Genomic DNA, 15,612 nt, shown 5'->3' with positions numbered 1-15,612 from the left:
TAACTCAATGGTAAAATGCATACCTACTTTATATGAGTGAGGCCCTAGCAATAAATAGCCATGAATAATAATGCTACCTTTGCAGTAGAGACCATTAAATGCTATACATTGTTCTAAACCATACACATAATATTCACTTAAGCCATAAATCACAAGACAATGACCAGTATAATCCTGACTTAAAGATTTAAAATATAGAAGCAGTTTAGTAGTTTGTTGGAAGATACACAGAGTAAATAAGGAAACAATTAAATTCCAGGTTAGTCTGGTTTTTGGTTCTATGACCTTTAACAGTGCATTATAAAACCTAACTATTATTCAAAGAACACATACACACACATACATACACACACTCTTTCTAAAAACACAAATATTAAAAGATTACTATTAAAAGGCCTAACTTTATCAAATGAAAAAAAGCCTGAAACTTCATACTTCATAAAATAACTATTGAAATATGTGCATAATTTCTGAATCAACCTAGTGATTATAAACCACCTACTGTGTCTACAATCCTCTTCTGAGCACTTTAGGATCACTGCTGTACTCTGATCTTCTCTTCCCAGTCGCCCTTGCAGCAAACAGGAAAGAGCAGCAGTGTTTTTTCCCTTTCTTTCCCCTTCTAATTCTCAAAACATGGGTAGTAACAATGATTAAAAATGGATGAGAATAATGGCACTTTAAGCACTATTTTACAAGATTTACATATAATATTTATAACAAGTAAATGGGGTAAAAATATTATCATTACTACCCTTCAGAGAAAGATAAAATGTAGTATGAGATTACATGTTCAGCCATCTGCTTGTAGAATGCCCTCAAACAATCCCTGATATGCAATTAAATTTAAAATGTCTAAATGGACTGTGAACTTTGAAAATTGGAGAAATCACATGACTTAGTAACAGATACTTTTCCCATAACCTTATTACTGGCCTTTACAATACAATACTTGTCAAAGTGCCAGTCTAATGAACAAATACATAAAGAAATTACTATTTATACCTACACAGCTTAACTTGGGTATTTTAACTGGGATGTTCTATATTGTTACTGTAAACAAGTAACGAAATCAATCCAAATGGTTTTGGTGGCCAATAGAAAAGTAAATTCTGAAGTAATGAGGAAATCTCCCTTCCTTCTTCCCCTTGGTGGCATTATCCTTTGCCCGGGACTCCTTGAGTTCTTATAAAAACTAAACTTTTCAAACATTGTTCAGAACAAATGGCATGATGACAACTTATCATATCACATGCTCAAACCTTGTCTTTATTAAAGTGCAATAGCCTATTTGATTATCAATTGTGTGTGGTTTGCCAGGCCAGAAATCAATGCCTCACAGCTTCATTAGTCAGTCTCTTGCTGAACATGGAGACAAAGTTTTGCTCAGATTAACTGGCTAGTCAGTTATGGAAAAAGTAACCAAAGCCTGAGGTTACAGACTTGCTGCTATTCCAAAACGCAGGTCCTCATGCTTACATAGGAAGCACTTTACTGACTTATCTCCCATTCTTGAGGATCTTATTTGATAATGGCTCAGATCCTATTTGTCTGTTACCTTGCTAAAATTGAACTAAAGTCTGTTTGTCTGTCTGTTTGTTTGTGGGACATTATATATACATAAAACTAAATACATAATACTAAAAGCCAAATAAGCAAAGGTAGAGATAATACTTTTTAAATTGATTTGATTATTTTAAGATTTATTTTATATTAGTGTACAAGAGTGTTTTATTTACATATAAAAGTATGTGCACTGTGTATGTGCCTGCAGGTCAGAAGATGTCAGATTTTCTGCAACTAGAGTTCTAGATGGTTGTAAGCTGCCATATGGTGAAGATATTTTTAGCTGTTTCAGTTTCTACGGAAAATGTATAAAATCCCAAATAACCATTATTTTTACACATTATCTACATTTTAAATTGCAGAATGTAAGAAATAAACAGAAGCCAGAAAACAATAAAAGGTAAATTGTTTTCTAGCAATCTCTAATTATGGCATCTAGGTAGACATACATCTCTTGGTTGTAATCTAAATGGTTCCCAGCTAAAAACACACCGCTGTGCACTAACACTAGGGACACTACACTTCTCTGGCATACTCTGCTAACCAGCTCTATTATTAAAGTAATGCAAGTATATGTCCTTTCAGAACAGTACTTCCCACCTGTTTACCTGGCTGCCTATCTTACTAGTTTACTGAGGGAAGAGAAGACAATCTGATTCTTTTTGTTCTCCCCATAACATCTGCAAAATGAAACTGAAGAAAATGAGTAACAATGTGATAGCTCAAGAAACCAAGTAGTCCCAACTCCAGAAATACACAAGTAACTCTACCCTGTGTACATACCTCGCTCTCCAAATAGCACTTTTATGTACCCAGACACAGAGGATAAAGTAATGAGCTACAAAAGTTGCCCAACTCCTGGAACACAGATAGGGTAGAGAAAATATTCCCTGTGTAGATATCATGGCACCTATTTTATCCTGTTTAGCACTCACAATGAAAATGTACTTCTATTGGAAGTAATTCCTTTTAAAACCACTCAGAATACAACCTCTTAAATTCTTTCGTTACTGAGGGATACAAAGAATTTGACCATTTATCATGTGTTGTAATTTTTTACCTAACGAAGGAAGCCATACTTTTTGTAGTTTTTGCAGTGGCATAGCACCCATAGGCCTGGCAGAGTATCAAAGATGTAATTAGGTCTAATTGTTATCTTTTTTAGAACAGAATAGAGATTATAAATCAAGTTGTACCTCAGGTTATTTAATGAAATGTAACATATTACACATTATAATTTTTTACCTTCAAGATCACATAAGTAAATAACTGTAGCATGTGCAATAGTACAGAAGAATAATTATCTAGGGGAAATAAAGAAAGGCATCCCAGGCAAGAGTAAAGAATTGAAAAGCTTTGCTAAAACTTACAACTGCATGGAGGCTGAGACTGGGGAGTTGATTAAGAGTAAAGAGAGTTTAAGACAGAGGAGGAACAACAGCCCCCGACAAACACACACACACACACACACACACACACACACACACACACACGTTAAGATTGAAAACTAAACTTTAGAACAGATAGGAGAGAGCAAAAGAGAAGAGATTGGAGTCTTTAAGAATTCCTTTAAGCCTGGCATAGCTGCTCAAACCTATAACCCGGGCAAAGGACTAAAGAAGGTTACCATCATTTTGAGATCAGCCTGGGTTATGGAGTGACCCTCCCTCCAAAAGAAGCAGAGACACAGAGAAAAGAAAGGAAGCCAAGAAGGAAAAGAGACACAAGTGAGGAACAGGGGCAGAAAAAGGAAGAGGGGATAGAGAAAGGAGAGATAACAATAAAAACAAATACTTACCACAACCCACAAGTAGACTTCAGCTAGTGGCTTACAAATAAATGGGTACAATTTTAGTAAAGGGACAAAAAAAAGCTTAACATGCATGGAAACTAGCAGTCCAGTTCAGCTCAAGCTTAAAGAAAATATAAATAAATAATAGGTACTTGTCTTCATCTATGTATCTGCCTGTCCACCCACTCCACTGACCCAAATGGCACTAATTCTTATCCATTCTTCCTGAGTTGCTACAGCATAACCCAAATATGCTGAACTAAGTCTTACAAGTCTTGAGAGGCTTATTTTTCCCTTGTGGAAAATGCAAGCCATGAAAAGAAACTTGAACCAGATTGCTGAATGATAGAGACAAAGAAGCTCCAGGAGAGAGACCAAGTACCTCAGCCACATACTCCAAAGAAATAATAAATTAGCTTAAGCTAGTAAGTTTCAAAATGATATGTTATGTATCAATTGAAAACTACAGGCATCATCAAATTTAGAGAGATTCCCATGGCTTCCCTCTTCTTCTCTGGCTGCTCCTGTCTTCTAGCCTCAATCCCAAATATCAAAGTTTCAAAATGTTGAAGAACTGTAAGGCTTAATCATGGGCCCTTGCTAGTTTTTACTTGGCCCAAACCCACATACTCACAGGTTGAATTACTATCTAAATTTAGATAATATCTAACTTGACTATGCCCAGCCAAATTCTCTTCTCTGAATACCAAATTCTCTACCTGATATTCATTCTTAAATGATTCCAAGATACCTCAAAAACCTAAGCATTCTAAAGTCATGATTTCTCTTCTTCCAACATTCGCTAGGCCAGGAAATGAATGGTATCATTATAGCATCTACACAGTTCTTTAGAAGCCATTTTCCTGCCCCTTAAGCCTTAAATACAATTTATGACAGTGAATTTTACTAATTTAACTTCCTAAATATTTCTTCAAATTGTGGGGTTTGTCATCTCTTTTACTACCATACCACCTCCTTGAGCAAATTGCTAAAATTAACAGCAGTGCCTACCTGGACTTTCAACACTTACTTGTCTTATCTTCTTCCCCCACCACTGCACAAAATTCTGAATGACATTTGCCTGTCTTGTTCCTGCTAGGCAGGCTCTCAAACACTGAGCTACATCATTACTTAGCATGGTTCAAGCTCCTTGTACAATGAGGCCTTAACTTTTCTACTTCATACTACAATCCCCTTTTTTGTCAATGTTCCAAGTACCATTAGCCTTGTTTTAGTTTCTGATTTTCTTTTTTTTTCCTTTTCTATATTCTTTGTTTACATTCCAAATGATTTCCCCTTTCCCAGTTCCCCCCTCCCCATATGTCCCATAAGCCTTCTTCTCTCCACCCATTCTCCAATCACCTCCCTCCTTTTTCTCTGTCCTGGTACTCCCCTACAATGCTAGATCAAGCTTTTGCAGGATCAGGACCCTCTCCTTACTTCTTCATGGGAGTCATTTGTTATGCTAATTGTGCCTTGGGTATTCAGAGCTTCTGGGCTAATTAATATCCACTTATCAGAGATTGCATTCCATGTGTATTCTTTTGTGACTGGGTTACCTCACTTAGGATATCGGTTTCTCATTTTCTGTGAATCAAAATAATGTTTAAATTTTAAAGTCTAGCTTGAAAATTTTTTGATTACACAAATTCTTCATAGTTGCTAAAACAGTTATACCTACTTGAAAATTTCGACAATATAAAAGTTTTTAACCTACTTTTTAGAATAAACAACTGGAAATGCAAATCTAAACCTCTGTGGAAAGGAACCAGAATAGGAAGAGAAATTTACTTTTATTACCACCTCTCCAATAAAGCTCAGCAAAATAGTTCTGTTAAAAATCATAAACTTAAAACAGAATTTATAATTGTCATCATTTTGAGATATTACTCTAAAGCAAATATTCAGCGGAAGTACCACTAAGTTACCATCTATTCTAGGAACAGTATGCATTGGCCTGGTGTAACCGAACACAGGTATACGTACTAGTCTTGTAAAACACTAATTCACAGGTATGCCAAGCTCACACACTGACTACTATAAACACTGCTGAGAAATTAAAGATGCTGAAAATATGGGAAATAAGTGCTAATAATGGATGAGAATAACAAAATACTAAAAAGCATTCCTTCCCCAGCTGAATTCCCAATCAGAACATCAGTAAACTCTCTTGTAAGATTTAACAATCCTGATTCCAAGTTTAAATTCAAATTTAAAGCCCCTACGCTAGATAAAGCAATCTGGAAAAGTTGGAAATTTTCATGACTTAGAAAAACAGAACCCTATGTTCTCTGGGTTTTAAATAATGCAGACCATGGTACCTTACCCAGGCATTTCTTCTGACTAAATAAACTGCTACATGCCACTTAACCCAGTCCTCTGAAGGCACAAAGATTACCTCAAAAGACAACTTTTACACCCGTTAAGATTTAAATGTCTTGTCTTTGTTCAATGATAGTGGGAACTTCTAAAAATCAAAGTAACCTTAAGATGTCATTATACTCATTCTAAAGAACACTAAACCTTGTAACAAGAGAGAATACATTTTGATCTCTAATTAGATGCAGAGCCACGATTCAAAACTTGATTTTTAACAACACTTTGAACAGTGCATTTTAAATAACTTAAATATGAAGCAGATATAAATATGAATATAAAATCTATTTTCTCTTTTAGATTAAAAAAACCCTAATTCTGTCTATTTACAATGGGGGGTGGGAAGGAGTTATGACATACTGCCACTAACACATTAGCAAGAATTACCCCTAAACCCAGGAGTATAGTCGTTTGTTAAGCATGAGAAACCTGACCTAATTCTAAGCCTGGGGCAAAAATGTAAGCTTTGAACATTTGAACATTACACAAGAAAACAAAGAAACATTCAAGTTTTTAAAGTATAATTTCTTCATTATTCCTTTGATTCCAGATCCTTGAGTCTGATCAAGCTCTCCTTCCCACTTCTACTAATCAATCCTCCAATCCCCAATATCTCAATGTAACCCATACAGATATTGGTTGAATTGTAAATTCTACTTGATGAATGCTGATATAAGCTGTCCTGTTTAAGTCTGGTATAACCTTCATATAAATAAGAAAGCCTCTCACTATCCAAGTCTTCAGCTTTTCTTGAAAGTCAAAAGTTGGTTGCAGCATGTTTTGTAAAATAAGCCCACTTGTCATCAACTATTCACCAAAGAGCAGCACTGGAGACCAGCAGAGCATGGAACAAGGCACTCTACTTTGGGGACTATCACCCAATTAGACCTATCTTTAAAATACAAGTCTCTGTTTTCGTTGTTACTGTTTTCTAATTAGACCAGTAAACCAATTTAAAAAAAATCTGCCAAGATTGAACTATAGAGCAATGCCTCTCAACTTTCCTAATGCTGTGACCCTTTAATACAGTTCCTCATATTGTGGTGACCCCCAACCATAATTACTTTGTTGCTACTTCATAACTCTAATTTTGATTATAATATAATTATGATTATGATTATAATATAAATATCTGATATGCAGGATATCTGATAAATAGCCCCAGTTTGAGAACCTCTGAACTAGAGGCTTGCTAATTTGTCAATTTGTTCACTGGAGAAAATACACATTCAAAAAGAAACCAACCCTACATGGTAGTAAGTGGTACACACCTGAATCCCAACACTTGAAAAGTAGAGGCAGGAGATCCAATGTAGGCTACATGTGACCTTGTCTCAAAAAGCAAATAAGGCATTATGCTGCTATACGAAGGGCAAGAACTTATACGTCCTTATAAAACTAATGTAAATGCTTATGTAACTCTCTAAATAGAAAGCTATTATCTCCAGTCCTAGATTCTCAGGTTTGCTTAGATAATAAAGATAGAAATTTTTCAAAAGAGAATTTAATGTCTTCAGCATTTCTTAGTTTTTTCCTCAAATACAATACTATCTTAGTTAGGTCTTTTACCCAAAACAAATCAGAAGACAAGAAGTAAGTTGTACTCAGTTCTTAAAGATTTATTTCAGTTTCCCTCCTTCCCAATAGACACCTCCCTTCTGTTGGGTCTTCTGCTTTCTGGATTTCATATTATCAATCATGAGCAAAGACCCTCAACATTGATTCTCTAAGGTTTTGCTTTCCAATAATCTCAATCTTTAGATCTTTTCTTAATTATTTCTAAGAATAGCAAATCTAAAGGCAGGAACATCCAAACTAAAATTATCTGGTTGTATGTGAAGTTATTAGCTTATCCTAGGATTTATATATTTCACTGGTTCCAAACATAAAAAAAGAAGAAATGGGGGAATGGCCCTGGATTGTAGTTCAGTTGTAGAGCTTGCTACAGAAGTCATGTGAGGCCCAGAGTTCAATACCCAGCACTACACAGAAAAATGTGTATGTATACAAATTTAATATTAATATACCAAAATTCCAAAGAATATTGTTCACTTCAAAATGATTAGTTCTATTATGAAAATTTTACCTCAAATAGGCACATACACAGAGCGAAGGAAATGGCGCAGCTGGTAAAGTGCTTGCCATGCAAGCATGAGGACCTGAGATCCTCTGAGCCCCAGGAAAATGTCAAGCACAGCCACAACACAGACCTATATTCCACTGCTAGGTAGACAGTTCCTGTCTTTTTCTGGACAAGAAGTTCTTAGAATTATAGCTCCAGATTCCATTAGAGGCCCTGTCTCCAAAAATAAAATGGAATGAGAGGAAGATGCTTGAACATCAACCTCTAGCCACCACATACATGTTCACATAGGTACACACATTAAAAAAATGCACACATGCATACACCACACACACACACACACACACAGCCCTTCATCAAAGTCAGATAGTTTAGTAAGACAATTAAAGAAAATTCCCCCAAACAACAAAGACAGGTGGTAAGAAAAAGGGGAATTAGAAAACAATGGAATGTGTTTAACTTTTGTTCTGTTGAAGGAAGCAAACGCCACATGCAATCCAAATGTATGCCTAATCTAATATACCATAAAATTGCATTTGTGTGTTACAGACTTAGAAAAAAAATAAAGAAAAAAAGGAAATAGTAGGGACAGAGTAGTGGAAGGGAAAGAAAGAAGAGTATCAGTATAGTCACAGCAAGCATGCTTGGAGCTCAGACCAGGTTAGCCTCAACCTCACAGAGATTTCCCTGTCTGTTTCTACCTCCAAGGTCGTGGGATTATAAGCATATGCCACTGTGCCCAGCAGAAAAGAAAAGGCATTTAATACAAAAAGAAAAGTTCAATTCAAAATTCTACTATCCAGAAATAATAGAAATGGGGGTAGGAGGGTTTGCAAAGGGCAATGCCTGGAAAGACTGTAAAAGAATAACATTTTTTAACTTAATATTAGCTCTCAAACTGAAATGACCTATTAGAAGCTCACAAGTCCAGTACATAAAGATTCACTTCTTCAAAACCTAGTACCTAAACTAAAGCGCAGTTCTACAGTTACTTATGCAATAAAACCTGAGTACATTCTGACTACTAGTGTTATTCTGCTCACTGCATTAAATGGTGATAGTGTGGATAAAGACAATTCCAAAGCTGATGTGGAAACCATCTAATACCATAACACAACCCCATGGTCTATAGCAGTGGAATACAAAACAGAGGATATTTCAGGGTTCCTCAAATTATGGTCCAAAGTCTACTGCAGCCCAATCTATCTCTAAAACAAAACTGTACTGAACACATTAGTACTTACTCCTTAATATATTGAGTGCTTCTTTTCTACAACAGCAGAATTCAGTAATTCTAATAAAGACCATGTGGGTTGAAAATGTCTGTTATCCATTTATTTTTACATTTACATTTAATTATACATTTTGTTTGTGTATATACATATATATGCACATGTGTGTGTCACAGTCCATGTATGACGGTCAGAGGACAACTTTCAAGAATGAGTACTCTTGCCTCCATGCAGGCCCTAGGGGCACTATTTAGTCCTTTAATCAAAAAGTTTCTAAACTATGAAAGCTATTCTTAATTACTGCTTGACACAGCAGGAAAAAGGAACCTCATTTGAGGAACTGCCTCCATCAGACTGTTCTGTGGGCACATCTAAGAGGCAGTTTCTTGACTGTTAATTGATGTGGCAGGACCCAGGCCAAATATTGGCATTCTCATCCCTGGGCAGGCAGGCCTGCCATGCAGAGGGCAAATAGCTAGGTAAGCCAAGGGAGGCAAGTCAAGGGAATTGAACCAGTGAACTGCAGTCCTCTGTAATCTCTGCTTCAATTCTGGCCTCCAGGTTCCTGTCTTGAACTCCTGCCCTGGCTTTCAATGATGCACATAACTTATAATATGAAATAAACTCCCAAAGTTGGTATCAGTAAGTGTTTCATCCAAGTAACAAAAAGCAAAATAGAACACAAATCTCTGGTATATATCACAGTTCATATAATATAGAAAACAAATTTCAGAACATATACACACAGAGATTAAGAACATATGATTTTTCTCCCAAATGATGGATATTAAATCCAGGGTCTCTTACCTATCTATAAGCATGTTACACTGAGCTACACTGTAAGTCCTGATATATATATATATAATTGGAATGGTACATGCCCCATATAACTTATTACCAAGTAAAAAGTAATTCAATAAAAAGAAATTAGTAGGTCTCAAGATCTCTCAGTTAACTTAAATTCAGAAACTGAGGTTATTAGTGAATTACTGTGTTCTTTAAGTGCTTCACATTATAGAGAAAGTAATCTAAAATCAAAACTAAAAAGATTAAAGCATCTCTTAAGAATCATAAGGGTGAGGAAAGATGCTGATCAAGGAGGCAGTACTAATATTCTTCAAGTTCAATGTAATATGATAGGAACTGCTTCATAACTACTGTGAGTTTTGCTTTTCATTTTTCTTTCAAGACAAGATCATACTATATAGTGTAGCCAAACTGATAATCCTCCTCCCTCCCCAATGCTTGGGTATGCACCACCATGCCCAATAATAAAACAAAAACAAAAAAAGCAAAACAAACAAACCAAAAAAAACCCCACAAAACAAAAAACATTATGATAGAAAAAGGTCAAATGTAAATTTGTCCTAAGCAACCTCTGAAGGTTAACTGCCTGATATTCATTCGTGAACTAAGTTTTATAATTCTATTTGTAGCTAACAACAGAATGAAATTTTGACATCAAGGTATCATTTAACTATAATAGAAAGGATATGTCCTTTTAAGAGAACACATATTAAGCTAAAGCTCTGAAGAGTTTGGGAAATACCAAATTCCTCCCTATATTGGCTGTTAAGCTCCAAAGATAGTCTCTAGTAACTCAAAAATTGGGGTCTGATCATCATCAACAACAAATTTTTAAGCTTCGGGTTAATTTACCAATTTGACCTGAATAATCAGGTTAGGGTTATCATTCTATGTTGAATCAGATTCTCGAACAAAAAGGCACAGTCCCCAGAGAGAACTACACTCTACTCTGCTCACCTTTAAGGCTTTCTCTGAGGCCTTCCGAGATGACTAGCATCAGACTTTTGAGGAAGGCTAGCCATTAGACAAGGCTTTCCCCACGATATGACTGCTTGAAGTGACATCCAGGATCAGGTCGATCCTGTATCCAGGAATCATGACCCTCCCTGAGGCACCAGTCATCATGAGACAGTCAGTGCACTTTGGCACTTCTTGAAAACCACTGGGCTGCTCCTTTAGCTGCAAGGAAAAAAAACATCAAAACCACAACAAACAAAACAAGGGGGGGAGGGGGAATCAATAATTCAATCTGAAAAGAGTGTGTGGGGAAAAATATACCAAAACAGCCTTGTCTAGATCAAAATGTAGCCTTGCTTTGGTATAAAGGACAAAGTTTTAACTATTCCAGTCACCTCATCAAGTTTATTTCTAATATACAAATCTAGAAAACTTAAATCTACTGTATTACACCTGAAAAGGACCAAAGTGGAAATTAATTTTCAAATAGTGGAAAGAAAGCTAAGTAGATATAATCAATATATTTATTAGTAACTAGGAGACTAATGCTTACATTAGCATGGCCATCAAGAATTCAAACACTGACACTTTTATTTTCTCAGATTATAATCTGACTCAGGAAGTCAGAAAAATAACCAAAACAGAGTACATGTAGCAGAAAACTGACTTGGGTATAGATACACATACTGATACAACACACACACATACACATACACATACACACACACACACACACACACACACACACACACTCACGCAAAGAAGATGAAAGGGAAACAGAAAGAATATTCTGGTTCTAACATTTTTTGAATGGCAATACTAAGAGCTGCTTTAAATAAGCAAATTTAAATATCAACATTATTATATTCTTAAAAATAAAAAAAACAATGGGGCTGGATATGGTGTGATATACATTTAATTCTAGTACCTGGGAGGCAGAAACAGGCAGATCTCTGAGAGGTTAGCCTGGTCATATAGGCAGTTTACCAGACAAGGAAACACAATGTGACCCTGTCTGAAAATTACTTAATTTTTAAAAGCAAAATACAAACAATAAGCCAAATCGGTGACTGCATGGGACGGGTATAACTGGACAGCTTGGGATGACCGTGACTACTCTGGGTATATGTAGCAGTATTCACAGCTTAGGCAGATAAAGCAGAAGAATAACAAAATTGAAGGCTTATATAGTGACATCTGTAAAGGTTTGAGGTAATTATTTTTTTCAGTGTACACACATGAAAGCTAAAGGATTATCTGTCTACCCCTTACTGATCCGGAGTCTACCTACTAGGCTAGACTAGTTGGCTAGGGAACCTCAGAGATCCTTTTGTCTCTACACTCAGCATTTTCATAGGAGAACAACTCAGGTCCTCAGCCCTTTACTGACTGAGGTAATTGTTTTACAAGTTACACTTTTATTCCTTAACAAAATAATTGTTTTTAGGATAAGGATGCTATTTTCCTTATTTCTACTTTTTTATATCCTCCACATTCCAGGCAACAATATTACTACCTACACACACACACACAAGATGGAAGCCTAGAAACAATACTAAACCATTATTTAATTTGCTTGAAAATATGATTTAAAGCTATTAAGTTGGGTAATAACAATGCACACTTGAGATCCAACCACTGGGTCAACTAAGGCAGGAGAGTTTCAGAGTAGCCTAGACTTACATTCCAGAACACTGTCACCAAATGTGATGGTTTGAATATGCTTGGCCCAGGGAGTGGCACTATTAGGAGGTGTGGCCTTGTTGGAGGAAGTGTGTCACTGTAGGCATGGGTTTTAATATCATCCTCCTACCTGCCTAGATAGAAACCAGTCTTCTCCTAGCAGCCTTCAGAAGATGTAGAACTCTCAGCTCCTCCAGCACCATGCTTGCCTGGATACTGCCATGTTCCCGCATTAATGATAATGGACTGAACCTCTAAACCTGTAAGCCAGCCCCAATAAAATGCTGTCCTTTATAAGACTTGCATTGGTCATGGAGTCTGTTCACAGCAGTAAAACCCTAACTAAGACAACAACAACAAAAAAATGAAAATAAAAATAATAAATAAATAAATAAATAAAACCCACACAGATAAGACAAATCTATGGATTTCTCCCCAGTAAAGTGTGCATGCACACAAACACAATGCTTAGATATTACTTTAAGAAATTTATCTATAAGGCCAAGATTCTAGGTGCATTATACTATAAAATATCCCTTTTCCCTCTACCTAGCATATCTTTGAAAAACCTGCCTCAGATACTATGAACTCTCTTCCAGTTTCTACCAGCCTGTCAAACACAGGCATAATTTTGGCACAATTATTTTTCTTGAGTTGTCACGTGTTGCTTACTCATTCTTCTATACAGTGCCCACCTTTAGTCTTTATTCCATTTTTACTCATCCAGCTGGCTGGACAATTTTGCTAAAAAATGCAAATTTAATGTGACTGGTCAACTCCAAACTTAGCACCTTCGCCTGCCAATGTTAGCATAATAAAATGCTATATTCTTAGAGCACTGTCATCTGCATTCTATATATATTTTATGGATCTGATATTTTCTAATTTGTAATCACCTATTAAATGGTATCCATGTATTTATAATTTGGCATACTATTTTCTCTTGGAACATCGCAACTCAATACCTTACTCAAAATTTAAAGTTCCTTTGTTTATAATCTCTGAAAAACTTCATTTTATTTCTGCCATGATACTTCTCACTATACTACAAATGCTAACTTTGTTGCCTACTTCCAAAATAGTATGTTTTCTAAGTAAGAGTCTTATTTACATCTATCTTTGCTCCTGAAGTAGCTAGAATATAGAGAGACCAATAAGTACAGTGAATGCTACAGTTCTAGTAGACAGCCAAACATATCACAGGAAGAAAATGTTAAACTAAAGCACATTTAAAGCTCAGATTTGCAGAATCCATTCTGGGAGGTAATCAAGTAGCAACTTCAGAAAGTTGATCATTAATTGTCATCAATTTTTGATAAATAGTGTACCATCAGGGTCATAGATCATGTTTTTTAAATGATGCTAGTTACAAAGCCATTCAAAAACCAGTAATTACAGCATTGTAAAAATAGTAGAATTTTAATATCCTTTGGATGTAATCACACTCTAAGGCAGGGAAAACAAAGGCAGACAACATTAATCAGTCAGTCACCTCTTCCAGGCAGCTCACCTCTCTACCTTCAACTGGAACAGCACACTGTAAGCAGTAACTTTACACTGACAAGAAGTCAGTGTTTTAAGACTATCTAATAATCTATTCTAAACCATATTAACAGATTAGAAAAACAATACCGTTATATTCACATAAGCAGAATTCCAAATCTTGCACAGAATCCCAAGTATGACAACTGAAAAGATCAAGAATTACTTGTATCTATGCTAGCTTAAGTTAAAAACATGTATTCTGTTTATTTAGGTATTTTTTACATGCTTTTATGTGGAAAGAAGTATCTACAATTATTTTGTGTTTTGCAATAGACTGTTTTTATCTCATCAAAATCAACTGAAACATGTTTAAAAAATACAGACTTCTCCATTTCCAGCCTAAAGTAACAGACCCACAGTAAGACCCTAGGCCTGTATATTTCATAAGCTTACTTGGTGGTTCTAATACAGCTATGTACAAGCTAACATTGTAAGTAGCACAGCAGTGTATGTATGAAAGGTGACAAGCTGTGATAGAGATGTCTCCAAATGAGACCTTCCTGACAAGACAAACACAGCACATCCTCTAAATAAAAACTATTTTGATGTACCTTACCACAAAATTTTAGGTTACTGCTGCCATACCACTTTCATTAGGCTAAGAAGCATTCTTTTTAATTATTCTGTTTGTCTAGAAGCTTCTCTTAGGGGGTTATTCTTATTACTTATTGAAAATAGTTTACTATTTTCAGTATTAATAATATAGACCTGAACTGCTGAATATGCACTGTAAGAAATTATGTCAAACTTTGTAAGTATACATTTTTAAGAAACTATTAACTATACAAACATTTCTAAACCACACCAAGAGTGGTAAATCCAGGAATAAAGAAAATGGAGGAAAAAATATAGATAGAAAAACAAAATATAAATGATCTATATCCAACAAATCCTTTCAGGTGTTCTTACAAAACTGACTTGGTAGAGGTAACATACAAAGTATAAGTCTAAATATTTCATCACAAAAAAGATATGACTCCTTAAGAGTTACGAGATTCCAATAATGCCAATATGAAGAGGCTACTGCATACAGAATAACACAAAACTCAGAAACCTATCACACCAGGAAATTCCTCAAGATTTCTTTCATTCTTTTTTTAAAACAAAGAATGTTATCTGTTCTAAGCATCCCAGAGAGTGGGGAACCCACTCTAAATGTATTTTTAAATCTTTATCTATAAAACAGTTATAATAACCTTTGACAAAACATTTTGTGATTTCAGTGAATAAGAATATTTTGGGGAGGTAAGACAGTTTTTCAATCACTTCAGACAAGATAATCTATATTACTTTTGAATCATTAAGAAGGCAAATGTATAATGATATACCACTGGCAGATAAAGTAAAACTATTTTCAATGTGTAGTGCATAGAATGATCCAGAACAAAACAAATTGCTGGTATCAAATTCAGTAACTCAAAGCTGGATGGCTTTTGGTACCAACTTTCAGAACTGATCAATCAGAATAAAAGCAACTGAACGCATAAGCTGAGACAGCTGACACTCTTCTATACAAGTGTCTTAAGTGAACATCTCTCCAGAAAGTTATAAAAGTAGTTGTTAGGGGCTGG

General features: G+C 35.5%; 1 protein-coding gene across 3 annotated transcripts in view; it reads right to left on the bottom strand.

Annotated features, from left to right (window-relative positions):
• Window positions 1-15,612, bottom strand: part of Ints6 (integrator complex subunit 6) — a 64,119-nt gene that overhangs the window by 27,849 nt on the left and 20,658 nt on the right. The gene's annotated exons all lie outside the window — the stretch shown is intronic.

Source organism: Apodemus sylvaticus, chromosome 8 (genome assembly GCF_947179515.1).
Source record: "Apodemus sylvaticus chromosome 8, mApoSyl1.1, whole genome shotgun sequence".
NCBI lineage: Eukaryota > Metazoa > Chordata > Mammalia > Rodentia > Muridae > Apodemus > Apodemus sylvaticus.
Note: the sequence above shows the minus strand (reverse complement) of the source record. Positions and strands in the feature narration are given on the sequence as shown.